This window comes from Bufo bufo, chromosome 1, assembly GCF_905171765.1.
Source record: "Bufo bufo chromosome 1, aBufBuf1.1, whole genome shotgun sequence".
Classification (NCBI taxonomy): domain Eukaryota; kingdom Metazoa; phylum Chordata; class Amphibia; order Anura; family Bufonidae; genus Bufo; species Bufo bufo.
This window is the reverse complement of record NC_053389.1, coordinates 67,061,104-67,082,633: the sequence shown is the minus strand read 5'-3', so window position 1 is coordinate 67,082,633 and position 21,530 is coordinate 67,061,104. Positions and strand designations below refer to the sequence as shown.

Sequence of the window (21,530 nt, the reverse complement as noted above, 5' to 3'; positions counted from 1 at the left end):
CGGCCATGTTTCTAAGTTTTTACGGCTTCCTCCTGCCAGGAGAGTTCACTGGCAGCTCTCCGAGACCCGGCGGTCTTCGCAAAGAACAACTGTCGTGGCACTATAACTATTATGTACTCAGCATTCCGTCAACCAAAACAAACCAGACAGGGCCATCCACGGAAATTAAATATTTCCCTACCCGGAATAATTGGTGTCCAGTCCAGATCCTCAATAAATTATTGTCCCTGTTGCAGACAGCGCCTCCTGACAGTCTGCTCCTGCCCTTCAAGAACAAACCCCTCACTTCAAACCAATTCACGTCCCACATCCGCTCTCTGGCGGCAGGTCTGGGGTACGACCCAGGAGCCATTTTGGGTCACTCGTTCGGGGCGGCATAGTCAGCTTCGAAACACCAAGTCCCCGCTCACGTTATTCGATCCATGGGGCGCTGGAGGTCATCTTGCTTCAACAGATACATTCCGAATCCACACCGGGAAATTTCTCAAGCTTTTCAGTTGTTGGCGTTATAGGTCATGCGGGCTGGAAGAATATGAATAAACCAGTGTAGACAACATAGTGTACTTGTCTTTTTGCCCTCTCCAGGCTTACCCACGCCCGTGGCTTCCGGCACAACTCAGCCATAGTTCAGGTTCGGCATGCCTTACCCACGTCCAAGACGCATTTAGCCATGCCCATAAATATATATATATATATATATATATATATATATATATATATATACACACACATCTTTTTTGACACAATAAAAGCACACAGAGCTATGGGGACTGGGTATTGCAGATGTGCTAGCGACGATCTAGCAACCCATGTCCTCAGCTCTATACCCAAAATCCCGGTGACAGGTTCCCTTTAAATCAAACAGCTCAGGGTTTATTCACACTCTTGGCAAGTTCATAAACAAGAAGTCACATTCCACACAAAAAAGTCACCTTTTGAATTTGGTGTTAGTTCACACCCCGCTGGCAGTTCTGCCTCAGAGTCCATGAACAGACTTTAGGCGGCCTGTTTCCCCTCACACTGGTCTCAGACCTCCCAGCACAAGCCTCAGATCCAAATACAGAGATCCTTTCTGCTGAAGCCAGCTGTCTCTTAAAGGCAGCTAGGTCTTGTCAAAACCCGGACCGGCACATGAGTCCAGTCCGGTGTTTGACCCCCACCTGGCCGCTAATCAGTCCAGCAGCACAAACTGGGAGGAAAAGGCCTGCCTCCCATAGAACTCCCTTTACAGTGTCACAATACATATGTACACACGTACAGACACACGTATACAAACATTTACACAGATATTTCCACTTACCTTTTCTTCTGGCAGATGAAATCGGATGGCAGCCCAGACAGGACTTCAGTGCTGTCTGCAGCTTCCCCTCCCCCTCCTCTTGGTCCCGACGCTGAGCATGAAGAGATACAGGATTCTTCTGCTGCAGCCCACGAGCCCTGTGTCCGCCTGCCCACTTATATTTCAACCGACGCGTCCAGCATCATCACAGGACGGAGCAGGCTCAGGCAACAGGGTGAGAGGCAGAGGAGCGCAGTCTTAGTAGAGCAGTGTGCCGCGCAGCACCTGGTGATCTGGAGGGAGTGAGTGACATGACACAGCGAGCCCACACTTGCGTTTCGTGCGGATCCGTCATGGATCTGCACAGACGGATCCGTTCAGATAATACAACCATCTGCATCCGTTCAGAAGGGATCAGTTTGTATTATCTGTAACATAGCCAAGACGGATCAGTCATGAACACCATTGAAAGTTAATGGGGGACGGATCCGTTTTCTATTGTGCCATATTGTGTCAGTGAAAACGGATCCGTCCCCATTGACTTACATTGTGTGCCAGGACGGATCCGTTTGGCTCAGTTTCGTCAGACGGACACCAAAACGCTGCAAGCAGCCTCCAGAGCGGAACGGAGACAGAACGGAGGCAAACTGAGGCATTCTGAGCGGATCCTTTTCCATTCAGAATGCATTAGAGCAAAACTGATCCGTTTTGGACCGCTTGTGAGAGCCCTGAACGTATCTCACAAACGGAAAGCCAAAACACCAGTGTGAAAGTAGCCTAATGCGCTCGCTGTGAACTGGGTAAAAGCGGTGGCAATGCTAGAAGGACATAATACAGGCTGCTGCAGCTGTCAGTGCCGCTCCAGTCATCAGAGCAGTGCCTGTGTGCGCGGCACGTCCTGGTGGTGAGGCAAGTCTTCTTGAAATCACCACCCCCTGCTTCCCTCTGGATAGTGCCGCCCGAGGAGGCCGCCTCACCTGGCCTCATTAAAGGTGCGCCCCTGTTAGGCCTTTTTAACGACTCCTGGACTATAAAACAGCCATTGCACCCTACACGCCCTTCCTTGCACCTGTACAAACATCACGGGCAAACCAGTACCATCACGCAGGAGCCCCAGAACCAGGTTGTGCCCGAGGAAAGAAATAGTGCACCCTCCTATCACTGCATGGCCCTAGGGAGCACGGGTGTAAGGAAAGCCGCTGTGATTGACTAAGGCCCCTTTCAAACGAACGAGTTTTCCGCACGGGTGCAATGAGTGACGTGAACGCATAGCACCCGCACTGAATCGTGACCCATTCATTTCAATGGCTCTGTGTACATGAGCGTTTTTTTTTCACGCATCAGTTCTGCGTTGCGTGTAAAATGCAGCATGTTCTATATTCTGCGTTTTTCCGCAGCCCTGGCCTCATAGAAGTGAATGGGGCTTCAGTGAAAAACGCATTGCATCCGCGAGCAAGTACGGGTGCGATGCGTTTTTCACTGATGGTTGCTAAGAGATGTTGTTTGTAAACCTTCAGTTTTTTTTATCACCCATGTAAAAAACGCATTAAAACACATTGCACCCGCGCGGAAAAATCTGAACAACTGAACGCAATCGCAGACAAAACTGACTGAACTTGCTTGCAAAATGGTGCGAGTTTCACTGAACGCACCCTGAACGCATCCGGACCTAATCCGTCACGCTCATGTGAAAGAGGCCTAACAGTCAGAGCCACTACCACTCCCATCCTCCACTCTGGCTCTTCTTGGGCTCGCTGCACTTAATACTACTGCTGCTACTACTTCTATAACAATTACCACTGCCAATACTACTGCTAGTGTCATTTATTACAACAGCTAATAGAAAGATAGTGTCACGATCAGTGGGGGGGGCTCCACACTGAACACAGGAGGGAAGGGGAACAGTAACTGGGCCTGGAAACTAGGGAAGACACTGGTCACCTCCTAGACAACCCTAATCCGGGCCCTGACTACCTATCAATATGAATAGACCCTGAAGGTAGGAATATTCATAAACAGGATACCTAGGCCCTGATTTCCCTATAATGCCCTGGAATAAGTATAGGACCAGAGACAACCCATTCCTCCTCAGCTGGACGAATGGAAGTCTCTGTCTCAGATTCAAACAACAGGGAATATAACAAATACAAACAAACGCGACACTTAACTTCTGTAGAGATGGAAGAACAGGAACACCAGAGACAACCTCACACCAGCTCAGCCAAACCCAAATGAAGCTATCAACCGCATAGTCAGAAGGGTGGGCTCAGACTATAAAGGGTAGAAGTGATGACCACTGAGCAACAGCTGAGAAAAGGGAAGTGGTCATTAACCCTATCAACACTGAATCAAGAGAAATCAAGGAGGCTGTTAGATTCCTCCACGCTCAGCCAGTCTCCTTGATTTCATGACATCAGTCACCTGAGGGACCGTGACAGATAGATAGATAGAAACATTATGTTTCCACTTTCTCATTACGGAGTATTGAGGGCAGAATGATGGGAAAAACTGCATATTTTATTAGACTGCAACATAGCAAAATGTGAAAAACTGAAAGGGTCTGTAGGCACTGTAGATAGATAGATGATGAGATAGATAGATATATAGATAGATAGACTACATATTATAGACATCATGATTTCATCTGCTATTTTGTTATGTCCCCTGATGAACCATCACTACCTTCTGTAGGGAAACGCATTGGGACACTTTTTGAGAATCTGCTTTTTAGGGCTTTCGTAGAGCTTATCTTGTGTGGGGATTAATTATCCTTTCTGTTTTTATTGGTAAAGATTAATAAACGTTAAGTTTAAGAGGAATTCTCCTAGTAAGCAAGTGCTAGTGTCATTTATTACAACAGCTAATAGATAGATAGATGGATAGATAGACTACAAATACTTCTGCTACTACAGTACAATCTGCCTGTACTCCCACATTTTGGCTGCGTTGAACCGCCACATGTTTCAGAATTGATATGAGCAGTGTAGGGAGCGACGCAGTCACTATTCTGCCACTCTGTTTCTCAATTATTACTTAAACCGCTGCCAGATCAAATTTTTGTCAATGGATCCAATGAAAAGCAAACAGATGTCCGCCTTATACATAAGCTGTGTCAATTAACACTGCAAACTGTACCCATTAACGGTGTTATCAGTGTGAACAAGCCACGAGTGTGAGCGATGCAGGGTGATCCTAGCAAAAACGCAAAAGCAGTTGTTCTGTAGTCAGCGGGTTAACTCTTTCAAATCTTTGTAAGCCACTTTATAACAAAGTTACTCTTTGGACTTATTATTCAGATTTGTGTTATTTTGCTTCCTCTCCACTACAGAACGGGTGTAAGCCCGCTATCTATATGGCCTCAAACACAGGAATGCGCCAGAAAGTAAAGTTAGCCTAAAATACTGTAACTATTCCCACTGAATTCGGTGTCCAGATAACACTGCCATTATTTACCCGCATCATACCATGCTATGCTCAAATAATGCCACTAGGGATGAGCGAATCGACTTCGGATGAAACATTCAAAGTCGATTTGCATAAAACTTTGTTCTAAGGCTACTTTCACACTGGCGTTTTGAATTCCGTTTGTGAGATCCGTTTCAGGGATCTCGCAAATGGTTCAAAACGGATCAGTTCAGCCTCAATGCATTCTGAATGGATAAGGATCCGTTCAGAATGCATCAGTTTGGCTACATTCCGCCTCCATTCCGCTCTGGATGCGGACCGTTTTGGTGTCCGCCTGGCGATGCGGAGCCAAACGGATCCGTCCTCACTTACAATGTAAGTCAATGAGGACGGATCCATTTTCACTGACACGATATGGTGCAGTTGAAAACGGATATGTCCCTCCATTGACATCCAATGTAAGTCAGGACGGATCCGTTTTGACTTAGACTTAAAAAAAAAAGAATAATGCAAACGGATCCGTTCTGAACGGATACAAGCGCTTGCATTATAGGTGCGGATCCGTCTGTGCAGATACCAGACGGATCCGCACCTAGCGCTGGTGTGAAAGTAGCCTAATACTGCACGGAGCAGGAGCTCCGTACAGTATTAGAATGTATTGGCTCAGATGAGCCAAAGTTATTGCTTCACAAAGTCTTGCGAGACTTCGCGCAATAACTTCATAAATTAATTTGTACTATAAAAAAACATTTCCCGAACTCGGGTTCGGTTCCAAGTGGTACCCTGTGCAGCCGATCCAGCTAAAGAGACAGTGTGTCCACTCCCTTAATGTTTTTATTCTCTGATCTCTGGGACTACAAATGCAGTGACCCAGTGGATCTCTGCAAGGGTTAATTTAATGCTACAGAGTTAAAGGGGCTTTCCGAGACCTATCTTCTGGATAGGTCATCACTATCTGATTGGTGGGGATCTGACACCTGGGAGCCCTGCCGATCTGCTGTTTGAGAAGGCAGCGGCACTCCTGTGAGTGCCGCGGCCTTCTCCAGCTTTTCCTAGGCCATATAACAACACGTTCAACGGTCACATGGCCTAGGAGCAGCTCAGCACCATTCAAGTGAATGGGGCTGAGCTTGATACCAAGCACAGCCACTATATAATGTACGGCGCTGTGCTTGTGTAACGCCCCAGAGGGGGCATTACCACTCTCTTTACCCCTCTGATATCTTTAGTGGTGCATCCTGTGTCATTTGGTACATCTAATGTCATGTCCTGCATAATGTGTATGTATTTTCTATTTAAGAGCTCATTTGCATCCCTTTCCTCCCTGTATTTTCTATGAAACAGCTATGTTAAAATGTAATGTGCCTGGTTCACCAGCAGATGGCGGCAATATTGGCAGAGCTAGTTTCCCTGGAGAGGAACCTCCTAGTTCCATTCCAGCCCTCTCTAGAGAGGGAGGAGTTTTAGTTTAGTCTAGCTAGTGAAGGTCAGTTCCAGCTTACTCCCCTTGGGGATAGGTTGAGGTCCAGCTTGTCCCCTGCTGGGGAAGTAAGCAGGCCTTGTCTTGTCTAGACAGGCCCTGCCTGTGAGTTCTAAATGGTTGCATGTCCCCTCCTGGGCTTGCATTGCCTAAAACCAAGCTAAGTGAGCTTGAAGCCAGGAAGAAAGATTCCTTGAAATAAAGACAGATAAAGACATAGATACAGAGCAAGATAAAGACAGAGTCAGACTACAGAAAGCTAGGTTGCAGCCAACAGCAGAAAAGGAAAAGTTCCTATTTAACCCATCCAACATAGCAGAGCTGAGAGATTTCAGATGTAGCAGAGCTGATTGTGTTTGCCAGCCAAAGGTTAAGCCAAAATCTTCTGAGGACCAAGATAAAGCTTGAACATTGTCTCTGATGCAAGTTTATTCAAGTAAAGTTACTGTTCAACTGTATACAAAGTCTGGACTCAATTTATTCTGCAAATCCCTCCACTGTTAAGCCTTTTATCACTGCTTAGGAGGACCACGCTTGGGGTTCAGGATATCCAGGTCGGAGCACCGTGCAAAGTGCAAAAGCCGCACCTAAGGGACACTATAGGCAACCCTTACATCACTCTGGCATTCCTACACCTGGGTTCCACCATCACCTTCTAACATAGGGAGATTCATTCCCTCGTTGCTGAAATGCAACTGGCGTCAAAACAAAAACTCTAAAAACTCACATGACACCTGTAGAAGAGACCCCGGGCATCGGTTCGGCCCGCTGCACTTGGTGAGCAGGGAGAAGGCCAAGGTGCTCACATGAGTGCTGCTGCCTTCTCATAACAGCTGATCGGTGAGGGTCTAGGGTGTCAGACTCCTACCAATCAGATACTGATGACCTACTCCAATGATAGGTCATCACTAAAAAAAATCTCGAAAGAACCCTTTTAAATTTCCTTATGCACTACATATCCCAAATGGTCATGTATGCGGCAACACATGGTTAACACAGGCTGCTTTGGTCCAGTATCCCAGGGTGATGGGCTGGTCCCAACCTCTGATTAGTGGGTCTTTGCTGAGAAGAGCTAGGGGCAACATGTCCATGTGTGAGCTCCTGAGAAGTAGGTCTAAAGAGAAGCCTGGTCCAAGGAACCTACATCCTTGAGACTGAAAGCTGCCAGAAAAAGCAACTGAACTGAGAGAGTACTCCCGGGAAAAGGAGAACTGTACAGCCCTAGGGAGTGTTACACCATTACTCCTAGCAGTGCCACAACTACCACTCCCATCCTCTCAGCTCTTCCCCTGCAGGTCACTGCACAAGCATTTGCTTGGCTTCTGTGGGAGTAAAGTCTGCTCCCTTGTAGATTCATCTTTACGTGTCTTAATGTCATTAGCCTCTTGCCTATTATATAATTAAAATGGATAAAGCGATGGTTCTTGCTTTTTTTTTTTAAGGCGGCTGGTAGGTGTTCACAATAGGCTTCAATAGATAAAAATAAAATAATGTCTGAAAATACGGTGAGGGAACAGTCACTTTGCAAGTTTACTGAGAGTTTTTCACTTGCAGGCGCCTGTGCTCACCTGTGGTTACACCTCAGCAGAAATAGAACTTGTCAAGTTCTCAGTGAATGTCCTATCAATTACCCCTGAGGTCTATATATGTTCACTGTACTTGAGTGTGATAGTTATTTGCCTGGGAATGATATAAATCCCACTATACCGTATTATATTTCCAGTGCAAGCCAGAAAGGAAGGGAAGAAAGAACAATTGTCCAGGGGCCTCCAACATCAAAGGGCCATCACATCTTCGTTCCTTCAAGCTCTTTCCACGCAGTTGTTGTATGAACCTCTGACAATCAGCATTTTGGCAGAAGAGTAGTTATGTAGCATTTACTAAAGTATATTACTAAATAACAGTACTTATTAGTTATTTATGTTGGCCAAACTTGACAATTTCAGACGAGGTGACCATCTAATGTATATAGGGCCCATGATGGCAGAGAGAAGGATTATGCACCTGGATGCCTAGTCATTGGGTTCTCAGGAGGTAAGGGGACAAAGGTGTCTGGCAGCGGCTTTCTCCCCATTCAGATCCTTGGGTGGGCCCAGCATGCATGTCAATGGGGTTGTCAGGAGAGATAACTGTTGGCCAGACGGGCATTTGACCGCTATCTAAAATGTATGACTTTAGGGTCGGCATTCTGTGTGTTCAGAGCCTTGCACTGCTTAACTAGAAGAAATCCTTTGACCCTGCATTCATGTTCATTGTTATGGGATGAAGGAGATACCGTAAGCGACTGCCCGACACCTCTGGCTCTGCAAACTTCAGATGGAGGATTAGGCTGATCCTGTTTTTTTCTCTACAGCAGCAGACATTAGAGGGTACTTAAACTTCATGAAAAGCTGGGAAGGTACAGCGGCATTTCTCAGAGTGTCCTGCACCTTCCGCTTGCATCGGTCCTGCCCTGCATTTGTAGCATGCGGAGTATGGATCCTATAGACTTTCTATGGATCTGTACTCTGCACGCTGCAAATGCAGAGCACACTCGATGCAAGCGGAAGGTGCACATCGCTCTGAGAAACGCCACTATAACTTCCCTGCTTTGCGTGAAGTTTTAGGTACATTTTGATTGCCTGATGAGAAGGCAATTATTGGGAAGGAATGGCTCCTTCACGATCATTGCTTGCTCAGTCGGTGCGTGTCAATGCAACTTATTTCCTTGCGCAGATGGTGAAATCCTGCCAAATTAGGGTTATCAAATTTGTACTGCCAGCATTAGATTAACAAATTACCCATGGCCTTTAAATTCAACCTGAATTGTTGATCCAGAAGAAGGAGACAACCACTCTGTTTTTTGCCAATTGTCCTCAAGGAGACATCCTCAAGGCGTCTCAGGCTAACCTGCTATTTTATCCTGCTGTTTGCAGTGGTACTGGTTTTGCAGTACTGGCTTAGTAGCCCTAGGGTGCATTTCTAGGCTGGGATGCACCACCCATGAGGCGAGGTGAGGCGATTTCCCCAGGCAGCACCAGGTAGGGGAAAGAGGGGGGGGGGGCAGCAGAAGGGGGATTATCTGTTTCTGAAGTATATTGAGAAGCACAGTGGGCACAGTATATTGAGAAGCACAGTGGGCACAATATGTTGGCGCTGTATTACCCTGTATGCTTTGTAGCTCTGTATGTAATGTTTTCCAAATATTTTTTTTAGGCCTAGTTCACACGAACGTTTTTTTTTTTGCGAGTGTACAGGCCGTTTTTTTGTGTTCCGTATACGGAACCAATCATTTCAATGGTTCCGCAAATGTACTCCATATGCATTCCGTTTCCGTATTTCCATTCCGTTGAAAGATAGAACATGTCCTATTATTGCCCGCAAATCACGTTCCGTGGCTCTATTCAAGTCAATGGGTCCGCAAAAAAAACGGAACACATACGGAAATGCATCCGTATGTCTTCAGTATCCGTTCCGTTTTTGCTGAACCATATATTGAAAATGTTATGCCTAGCCCAATTTTCTCTATGTAATTACTGTATACTGTATATGCCATACGGAAAAACGGAACAGAAACGGAAACACAACGGAAACAAAATACGGAACAACGGATCCGTGAAAAACGGACTGCAAAACACTGAAAAAGCCATACGTTCGCGTGAACTAGGCCTAACAGTACAGCTGGAGGGAAGAGGTTAGGTTAAGAAATTGGCATTGGGGGGTTGGGGCGCCGTTTCAGTTTTTGCCTCAGGCAGCAGAAAGGCTAGGGCTGAATTTATGGTCCATGTTTCATCCGCATAACAAATGAACGTGGTTTATAACACGCTTCTTACATTACAATCTATACATACTCTGTTTTCTACCACAACCTTCCCTGTCATAGAAAACCCGAACTCAATATTTCCTAGCATTCCTGCTATAAATAGTAGAACGTGGCAGCGACTGGCAAAACGGAGAGGAGGATCTGGGAGTCGCACAGCCGGAGGCCGCAGGGAGGATCTGGGCCTTGAACAGCTCAGGGAAGGAGGGGGGCACCACATATAACACAGGCAAGATGGTGGAAGAATAATATAGCAAACTTGAGGATTAGTGTGTGACATGTGCTGAAGGACATCAGGACCTTGAGGAAAGCCAGAAGGCTTAACCCTTTAAATACTACAGAAACCACTGGAGCAAGGACGAAACAAGTAGGGAGTCATTGCTATTGTGCAACATGTGACCATTGTCAGAAAATATAAGACGACCGCCGCCGATGATTTCATAAATCATCTGATCCCTCAATGATTGTCTACATTTGTTCTTTTTGAACCTTCTTCACTGATTTTTCTCCCTTATAAGTATCAGGACATAAGTAAGACAAGGCAGTCAGACTTATATCAGATATGGAATCCTGTCTTGCATTAGCAAACCTATCTACAAATCCATAAGGACGGGAACAAAACACTTGGCCGCTCCTCCGCCTGAAATAGCTGATAACTGATTAAATCCAACAAAGGCAAAGGATTTTCAATATCTAAAATCCACCTGAACTCAGGTAAATGTCTAATTGAACAAATCAGAAAAGTTATCTGTCTACTTATCCCTCTGCAGCTCTGGCCTCTTCCCTTTCTGTGGGTGGGCAGCAGCTGGTCCCATGTGGCCATCAAGCACCTGCATCTCTCAGGAGTGCATTGCAGTCTGCAGTTGTTAATAATTTATTCCCTGCATAGAAAAAAGTTCCTTATGTTCCTTACACACAGCCCCAGTGATCCAACCCCCCCTTCCATTTTTCTTCTCCACTGTCTAGGGTGAGATATAGCTATATATTGTCTATGAATTTAGAAGTAGGAATAAATGAAAGAAAGGGGTTTGGGACGCTTCACTTGCTTCTCTATGAGATCACTACATCGGGACTGAGAGGAGCAAGGGAGCAGAGAAACTACTGATCATGTACGTCCACATCTGAATGCAGGAGAAGATGGACCAGAAGGATAAACAGCAGGGGGCGCTAGAGTAAAATGTAACATACATTAAAATGCTTACAATATTTTTAATACATGTATATTAAAATAATAATTCATTTGAATGGCCCTAATCATTGCATAGTAGTACTTTTTATGAGTTAACTACTTTCACAGTTTTATGCATGGAACCTATTTTCTAAAAATGCACACTTTTAAGCAAGCTAAGCACATTAGATCAATTTTGTCCGAACCTTCTGATTCCGGGGGACCAGCTGATTATCTAATGGGTATGGGCAATGGTATGTTAGATTTCCACATGCCTGATAATTTTGTGGAAGATAAGCCACCTCCAAAGGTGAGACAAGGGTTAATGTATGCTGTTTTGCACTGTCATTGGTAAAAAATAGTTAATGTGGTTTATTTATGCGCTGGTATCTCAAAAGACTTTATATGGGAAGGAAGTAGTTAACTGGCAACCCTTAGAGACAGTTGCTGTGTGGTAGGCTGGCCCCATCCTCCTGGTTAGTAGCTGCTGGTGCGTAAACCATAGCTGTAACCTGTATGTGGAAATAGAAGAATCCATATCCAGGGAGACACCAGCTCTGTGAAATAACAAGCTACCAGAAAAGAAACTGTGCTAAGAGCCAACCTCTGAGGGAGAGAAGAACATACTTTAACAGAAGGTTGAGGACCATTAAAAGGGACAGTGCATGTTACAGGAAAGCCAAGCCAGTAAAGGTAACACACATTTATGGCCATAGACTTCACTGCATATGATTTGGGTTACATTGCTTCAGGCGCCCTTCGACACTCTTGATACAAGCCATCTGTTAAACACTGCACTCTGCAGTTGGGTATTGCAGATATGTTAGGCCTCGTGTCCCTTTGACATCCGTGAAAAAAAAAATCAGTCCGCATTACATCCGTGAAGAAGTTCGTGAAGGATCCATGTTTGATCATAAAATACTGATCTGTGAATCGACACATTAAAATCAATGCATGTGTGTGTGCGCTGTCGGTGGAAAATGCGGACAGCAAACGTCAGTAAAAAATGGAAATGTGAACAAGGCCTTAGGATAAAAGAATTGTACACCTTTGATCAACAGACTTTCATCATAACTTTCCAACCCTATGCACAGCCCTTGTGGACAACCTGAGAAGTGTGCCTACTTTATGCCTCTGCACTTTGCCACCCATAATCTTTAGTAAAAAGACTGCTATTTGCGGCAATTAATCCAGCCTGGTCTTTTGCCACCATCTTCGTTCTGCTGCCTAAGTCCAGGGTGCGCCCTGAGTGGAAAAAGGGGTGTTTCCCTCCAGATACTGCAGTTGTGGCCCAGAGAAAGGCATGGAGGCAGATTCACCACCGTGAGGACTACAACCCCCCGTCATCACCCCCACAGTCACCCCTGTCCTCTCCGCTGGTATGCCACTGCCTCCCACCTGCAGACCACACGCACCGCAGCTTACTTCTCTCTCCTCTTGAAAACACATGCATGCTCAACCACGTTGAGACTTCATGTGTATGGTGGGTAGGTTTGGGAGGAATAGGGAGCATGATTCTGACACATATCTAATGTGAAAGCAGTGATACAATGTGTCATAGGAACAGGGAAAGTAAGCAGCTCTCACCCACCGTCCACCTGCCTGGAGCACGGATGGCAACCTCCGGACTTGATTGCTGTGAAATATTCAAGACCAAGAAAAATCCAGCTTCCAAGATGCAAAAGGTGGAATCTTTATTGTGCGTTTAAAATCCAATGCAAGACATCACAGGTTACAGTAATGCGTTTCAGACCGCAAGTAAATCAGGGTCCTTCATCATTTACTTGCGGTCTGAAACGCGTTAATGTAACCTGTGATGTCTTGCATTGGATTTTAAACGCACGATAAAGATTCCACCTTTTGCATCTTGGAAGCTGGATTTTTCTTGGTCTTGAATGTGTCATAGGACTTCAGTGTTTCCCCTGCAGTGAAAAGGGGAGGTTTTGATGGGGAAGCCATAACACATTTATAACATTAGCGTTACTCTATAAAAAAGATTTGTTACTGACATCCACATTTACTGACATATTTCATTTGGAGATACCATTAAAATTACACAAATTATTTGATTTATTTGCCATTATTGGTTGTTCCATTTTTCTTGTGTAACCTTTACCTCTGTTCATATATTGTGCTATGACTGCGTCATCTACATTACAACACCCAACATCACAAATGGCTGCTTACAGAGAACAATAGCTTGCATTCATTTGATACTATCATAACTGGCAATTATGTAGCACATAAAATTGGTAATGCTGGAGAAATTCATTGAATTGAGGACCCAAACCATTTCCAACCTATTATACGTGCCGGCAGAAAAATGCACTAAAAACGTATAGAGCAAAGGATATTAAAGCCATATGCATTTATTACAAAATAGCTGTGGTTTTCATGCGGTTTCTATGCAGCTGCGGGCGTAAAACCACAAATAAAGCACCTAATAAATGTGTCCGAAAGGAAAAAAATGCGACCACAATGGTAAACCGGACAATGTTAGAATGTTCAGCGAAATCTAAATTTTGTGATTTACGTTTCCAAGACATAAAATCACGTTGGACAAACATGTTAAAACGTCTACGTGCGAACACAGCTAAAGTGTTATCCTACAGACAACAATCACAATCCACTCAGTTAAGCCGCTTTCACACAGTCAGTGAGCCAAAACCAGGAAAGGAAGGTACATAGAGGTAAGGTATAATGGAAAGATTTGCACCTGTTCTGTTTGTTGACCCACACCTGGCTTTGACTCACAATCACTGATGGAAATCACGGAGTAATCACTGACCAAACACTAACTTTGTGAAAGCAACTTTAGGTGACAATATGGTTTCACTTTACATAAACCACAAGTAACTAAAAAAAACAACACATCGTTATCTGGACTTCAAAAGATGAATGGCGGGAAATAGACGAGTGCACGGACACCTGGTCTGGTTGGCTTGTGAGGTTTAGGTAAATGGGAATTCTGAGAAAGTCCAGCACTTCTTGTTTAAGATCTGAATACGATATAATGAATGCTTCTAATGCTTATACGTTTTGACCCTTGATAGTTCTTTCTCAAAGCTCTGAGATAGAACCATCAAGGTTCAAAACGCATGAGAAGACTTGCTGGGCTTTCTCATACTTTCCACACGTAACCACCCTATGTGTAGCTGTACGTCTAAGACAATATCTGAGAAGAATGGACATCTTGTTGGCTTTCGAAGTACGTTAAATGCAAATTATGAGAAGGTCCAGCACTTCTTGTTTGAAATCTGAAGCTTTATTGTATGTCCTCAATAAAATGTGTTGCTGGTAGTATAATGAGGATCACCTAAATAATTCTCAATCTTACGCATTTCAACCTTTGATGGTCTTTCTCAAAGCTCTGAGATAGAACCATCAGGATTCGAAACGTATAAGATGAATTGGGCTTTCTCAAACTTTCCACAAGTAACCACCCTATGTGTAGCAGTAAGATAAAAGTTGGATTTGATAATTTTAGAAATTAGTATAATAAAACAATATACAAACATACAAATATATGAGTGTTATGCCTCTATTGTATGAAGCACATGAGTAATAAATACCTTCCAGAACAGCAGGCGCTAGTGCACTCAGAAGTGTCCTCCGAGACTGAAGTGTCTACAGATCTGGAATTATTTAGAGTCTCCTTTAACCCTGACGTGCCAGCCCTGTCTTTTCAGACTTCTGCCTTCTTCTGAATTTTTTCTCTTCATAGCTACATAGAACGGCATACATCATCTCCCCAGACCTCAAGCATTGCCACCAGCCAGTTTCATGGGAGGGTTTGTCCAGCCACAGCTAGAGCGAGATTACTTGTCTAAACTCTCTTTTTCCCCAACTTCTTAGTTGTTTCCTTAGATTACTTCACTTACCTCTTGATCTACGTCTCCTCTTTCTGCTTTATGTATTTCCAATGGATTTCACTCCTAAGTCCACAGTCCTGAAGTAGGACAAGCCTTGCAGGTTTACTTTCTTGGTCAGACACTCCTCTGTTCTGCCTGTGCTCTTACATTCAGGCGTTGCTAGCTACCAGTATAACAGCTGCACTGTTACCACATCCTGGAATCTTTCTTATGGGAAGTATGATCAGTCCGAGTGGAGGACTATGGGATATTTTTAACACGTTGTACTAAAATAACAAATAGAAGTGTCAGATTCACTACAAGGCCATGCATGCTCTGCTCATAGGATGATTGACTAGATACAAGTCACATACATCAAGGTCATCAGCACATTGACTGTTACATACGGATGAAATACTTGTTAATTAGAATTTAGAGAACAATATTGCAAAATTTGTAGCATGCAAATTCTTCATGGTAAAAAAAAGTTCTAATATTTAAGTATGGAAAGCTGCAAAATCGGTTATATAGACATGGAGGTGTTATAGCTGACATGCTCGGAGACGATAATTAGGATTTCGTACCTAAGGCGACCTGTATAATGTTTTACATTCCGACTCTAATCTATAAACCATATTGTCTGTCATATTAGAAGAGATCTGTAACAAGTACCTTACAACAGATTTTAAAATTGTGGGGTCACTTAAAAAAATAAAGAGGTGCCCTCTGATATGGGAGGATCCCTAATTAAATATAGACTTCAGAATAAGAACAGATCCCAGAATATCGTAAATACAGACCCGCAAAGTAAATGCAGGCTCCAGACTAGACTTAGTAAGTAAATACAGACCCCAAAAATAATTAGTCCCCAGACCAGATCCACTAAATGCAGTCCTCAAAAATAACTACAGGCCCCAGACCAGACCCACTAAGTAAATACAGACCACCAAAAGACTACAGGCCGCAGACCAGACCCACTAAATACACTGAACCAAAATATAAACACAACACTTTTAGTTTTGCTCCCATTTCGCATGAGCTGAACTCAAAGATCTGAAACATTTTCTACAGACACAAAAGACCCATTACTGTCAAATATTGTTCACAAATCTGTCTAAATCTGTGTTAGTGAGCACTTCTCCTTTGCCGAGATAATCCATCCCACCTCACAGGTGTGGCATATCAAGGTGCTGATTAGACAGCATGAATATTGCACAGGTGTGCCATAGACTGCCCACAATAAAAGTCCACTCTGAAATGTGCACAGTTTTGACATACTGGGGGGGGGGGGGGGGGGGGGGGGCAGAAAACCAGTCAGTATCTGGTCTGGCCACCATTTGCCTGACGCAGTGCAACACATCCCTGTCTCATAGAGTTGATCAGGTTGTTGATTGTGGCCTGTGGAATGTTGTCCCACTCCTCTTCAATAGCTGTGTGAAGTTGCAGAATATTGGCAGGAACTGGAACACGCTGTCGTACGCACCGATCCAGAGCATCCCAAACATGCTCAATGGGTGACATGTCCGGTGAGTATGCTGGCCATGCAAGATCTGGGATGTTTTCAGCTTCCAGGAATTGTGTACAGATCCTTGCAATATGGGGCCGTGCATTATCATGCTGCAATATGAGGTAATGGTTGTGGATGAATGGCACAACAATGGGCCTCAGGATCTCGTCACAGTATCTCTGTGCATTCAAAATGCCATCAATAAAATGCACCTGTGTTCGTTGTCCATAACATACGCCTGCCCATACCATAACCCCCCCGCCACCATGGGCCACTCGATCCACAACAGTGACGTCAGCAAACCGCTCACCCACACAACGCCACACACGCTGTCTGCCATCTGCCCTGAACAGTGAAAACCGGGACTCATCCGTGAACAGAACGCCTCTCCAACGTGCCAGACGCCATCGAATGGGAGCATTTGCCCACTCAAGTCGGTTACGACAACGAGCTGCAGTCAGGTCCAGACCCCAATGAGGACGACGAGCATGCAAATGAGCTTCCCTGAGACGGTTTCTGACAGTTTGTGCAGAAATTCTTTGGTTATGCAAACCGATTGTTGCTGCAGCTGCCCGGGTGGCTGGTCTCAGACGATCATGGAGGTGAACATGCTGGATGTTGAGGTCCTGGGCTGGTGTGGTTACACGTGGTCTGCGGTTGTGAGTCTGGTTGGATGTACTGCCAAATTCTCTGAAACGCCTTTGAAGACGGCTTATGGTAGAGAAATGAACATTCATTGCACAGGCAACAGCTCTGGTAGACATTCCTGCAGTCAGCATGCCAATTGCACGCTCCCTCAAACGTTGCGACATCTGTGGCATTGTGCTGTGTGATCAAACTGCACATTTCAGAGTGGCCTTTTATTGTGGGAAGTCTAAGGCACACCTGTGCAATATTCATGCTGTCTAATCAGCACCTTGATATGCCACACCTGTGAGGTGGGATGGATTATCTCAGCAAAGGAGAAGTGCTCACTAACACAGATTTAGACAGATTTGTGAACAATATTTGACAGTAATGGGTCTTTTGTGTATGTAGAAAATGTTTTAGATCTTTGAGTTCAGCTCATGCAAAATGGGAGCAAAACCGAAAGTGTTGCGTTTATATTTTTGTTCAGTGTAAATACAGAGCCCAAAGTAACTGCAAGCTCCAAACTAGACCCATTAAATAAATGCAGTCCCCCCAAATAACTACAATTTCCAGACCACTCCCACTAAATATAGACCCCAAAAATAAATACAAACTCCAGACCAGACCCACTAAATACACTGCGTGCAGAATTATTAGGCAAATGAGTATTTTGACCACATCATCCTCTTTATGCATGTTGTCTTACTCCAAGCTGTATAGGCTCGAAAGCCTACTACCAATTAAGCATATTAGGTGATGTGCATCTCTGTAATGAGAAGGGGTGTGGTCTAATGACATCAACACCCTATATTAGGTGTGCATAATTATTAGGCAACTTCCTTTCCTTTGGAAAAATGGGTCAAAAGAAGCACTTGACAGGCTCAGAAAAGTCAAAAATAGTGAGATATCTTGCAGAGGGATGCAGCACTCTTAAAATTGCAAAGCTTCTGAAGCGTGATCATCGAACAATCAAGCGTTTCATTCAAAATAGTCAACAGGGTCGCAAGAAGCGTGTGGAAAAACCAAGGCGCAAAATAACTGCCCATGAACTGAGAAAAGTCAAGCGTGCAGCTGCCAAGATGCCACTTGCCACCAGTTTGGCCATATTTCAGAGCTGCAACATCACTGGAGTGCCCAAAAGCACAAGGTGTGCAATACTCAGAGACATGGCCAAGGTAAGAAAGGCTGAAAGACGACCACCACTGAACAAGACACACAAGCTGAAACGTCAAGATTGGGCCAAGAAATATCTCAAGACTGAGGTAATATCTCAAGACTAAGGTTTTATGGACTGATGAAATGAGAGTGAGTCTTGATGGGCCAGATGGATGGGCCCGTGGCTGGATTGGTAAAGGGCAGAGAGCTCCAGTCCGACTCAGACGCCAGCATAGTGGAGGTGGAGTACTGGTTTGGGCTGGTATCATCAAAGATGAGCTTGTGGGGCCTTTTCGGGTTGAGGATGGAGTCAAGCTCAACTCCCAGTCCTACTGCCAGTTTCTGGAAGACATCTTCTTCAAGCGGTGGTACAGGAAGAAGTCTGCATCCTTCAAGAAAAACATGATTTTCATGCAGGACAATGCTCCATCACACGCGTCCAAGTACTCCACAGCGTGGCTGGCAAGAAAGGGTATAAAAGAAGAAAATCTAATGACATGGCCTCCTTGTTCACCTGATCTGAACCCCATTGAGAACCTGTGGTCCATCATCAAATGTGAGATTTACAAGGAGGGAAAACAGTACACCTCTCTGAACAGTGTCTGGGAGGCTGTGGTTGCTGCTGCACGCAATGTTGATGGTGAACAGATCAAAACACTGACAGAATCCATGGATGGCAGGCTTTTGAGTGTCCTTGCAAAAAATGGTGGCTATATTGGTCACTGATTTGTTTTTGTTTTGTTTTTGAATGTCAGAAATGTATATTTGTGAATGTTGAGATGTTATATTGGTTTCACTGGTAAAAATAAATAATTGAAATGGGTATATATTTGTTTTTTGTTAAGTTGCCTAATAATTATGCACAGTAATAGTCACCTGCACACACAGATATCCCCCTAAAATAGCTAAAACTAAAAACAAACTGAAAACTACTTCCAAAAATATTCAGCTTTGATATTAATGAGTTTTTTGGGTTCATTGAGAACATGGTTGTTGTTCAATAATAAAATTAATCCTCAAAAATACAACTTGCCTAATAATTCTGCACTCCCTGTAAATACAGACTCCAAAAATACCCACAGGCCCCAGACTAGACATCAATATATACCCCAGAATAAATACATACTTCGAATTACACTCCAGAATACAAAACCATAAATAAATATGTATCTCGGAATTAATATAGACCCAAGACCCTCTATGTAAATATAGACCAGACTCCAATAAATATGAACCCCAGAATAAATTTGGTACATGCCTCAGACCAGAACCCAGAATACAGACCCCTGGATAAATCCCCCCAAAAATAGACCCCCTAAATAAAAATGGACCCTGGATCAGATCCCCTAAATACAGACCTCAAAATATTGATCTCTGAAAAAATACAGACAGCTAAATATATCTGCCAAGTAACTACAGATCTTAGACCTGTAGACAAATAAGAGCAGATCCCACACCCCCTTAAACAAATACAGACACCAGGCCAGACCCTGACACTTAGACAGTGGCATATATACATCTTGGCAGTGATGGGAAGGGTGCACCTTTGTCCCCTTCAGAGCACAAGCTGCTTCTGGGGTTCTCCTGCTTGTCTCCCGCTTGATGTGGAGTTTTGAAGTGTAAGGCAGCTGTGGATGTCGGTGCAGTGTAGCGGTGCAGGAAGAAACGTTGAGGTGGATGTGCAGCAAAACAGTTCTTTACAGAAGAATTCTAATTCAAACATATCATGACAGTTAGCATGCATGGACTGGCAGGTGGTACACAAAATGCACTTTCCACAGATGTTACAGGTCTCACGGCTACACAGGTAGTTAATAGGCAAAATGTCTGTTTAGAGCTTTCTTCCTTACAATGATCTTCTCTAGCTGTTGACTCCAGGCACGGGGTGCACACTTTTCTGTAGGCAAGGCAATTAGAGATGAGCGAATTTCTTGAAAATTCGATTCGGCTGGTTCGCTGAATTTTTCAAAAAGATTTGCTTCGATCGGAATTCAGGATCCGCAGTTATGATTGTTCCAGCTACGAAGACAATTGCTGACACACCCGAAATTGGGACTCTGGAAGCCCTGCATCAACAGATGTACCCAGTTCTCCAGACCCCTATGACTAAGTAGGCCGGTTGGCCATTACTAAAACTGGAGCAAGAGACATTGTTGTCAAAGGGACTCTAATGTTTGTTGTTGTGGTGGCAGTTTCTCTAAGCCACTATGGAGCCATTTGCTCTTCTAACGACTCTACTATGGACTCCACAATCCAGAAAAGATCCAAGTTGCACTTTATTTTTGAGCCATTTTACCCTTTTTACCCCCTTCTCAGGTTGTCTGAGACTTTAACTTGCAAAGTTCAAGAAATGTACCCAGAATGACTTTTCTGCGCCTTATCCTATGCAACGCACAGCCTTTTAAATTAGAGACTTTTGCAGTTTAACCCTATTGGATTACAAAATTATTTATACCCCAAATCAGGGAAGAACGTGTCATGGACTGCATTTCCCCAAATGTGAAATCACCGCCCATTTTATCCCCGTCTAGCACCGAAGATTACAACGCCCTTGGTCCTTAAGAAAGAAAAGCAATATATTTATCTAAATGTGATACGTTTGCCTAGAATGTATTGTTGAGCATTACTCTTTTTATTACAGAAGGTTATCGAAGTGTCATGATAGTACATTGCAATGTTTGTATCCATATTTGTATTTTTGTGGCCTGTACTTGGTGTATTTCAGGTGACGGCATATAGATCTACAGCTTCAGTCACTGCAAACGTCGAGGACGACTTATCTTTTAGCAGTGGTGTATACAGCGTCCCACATCAGTGTGTAAATAGGACACTTTAAACATCTTCCTATGTATTTGCATTGTATGGTATTTCCTATTATCAGGCTGGCAATGTCATCACACCAGTCGCCCCTAAACTCGAATTTGAATATCATGCAAAGTTCATTTATTTCAGTAATGCAACTTAAATGGTGAAACTAATATATGAGATAGACTCATTACATGCAAAGTGAGATATTTCAAGCCTTTATTTGTTTCAACATTTGCACCTTACAGTGCTCGCGTCACAGACCAGGGGCCCAGCCACCAAAGCACCTTAAACACAAATTACCATCAAGGGCACCCCAACCAACATCTGGCTGGTGTTCCCTGCAACAGAAAGTGCCCTGGAGGATTTTGTGCTGTCTTCCCATCCACTGTACGCCAGACCAGGAAAGTGTAACATCCCAGAGTATGTCACTAAACTCTGTCACCCAGCT

General features: G+C 44.1%; 1 protein-coding gene across 2 annotated transcripts in view; it reads right to left on the bottom strand.

The window, feature by feature from the left end:
* LOC120996088 (FXYD domain-containing ion transport regulator 6-like) overlaps positions 1-15,190 on the bottom strand; it is a 117,508-nt gene extending 102,318 nt beyond the window's left edge. The window contains exon 1 of one of the 2 annotated variants that reach the window (XM_040425793.1): positions 15,013-15,190. The gene's annotated coding sequence lies outside the window, so the exon portion shown is untranslated. Of the gene's footprint in view, positions 1-14,703; positions 14,834-15,012 lie in introns of those variants that run through there. The other variant, XM_040425802.1, reaches the window with a different exon arrangement.
* Positions 15,191-21,530: the final 6,340 nt, after the last annotated feature.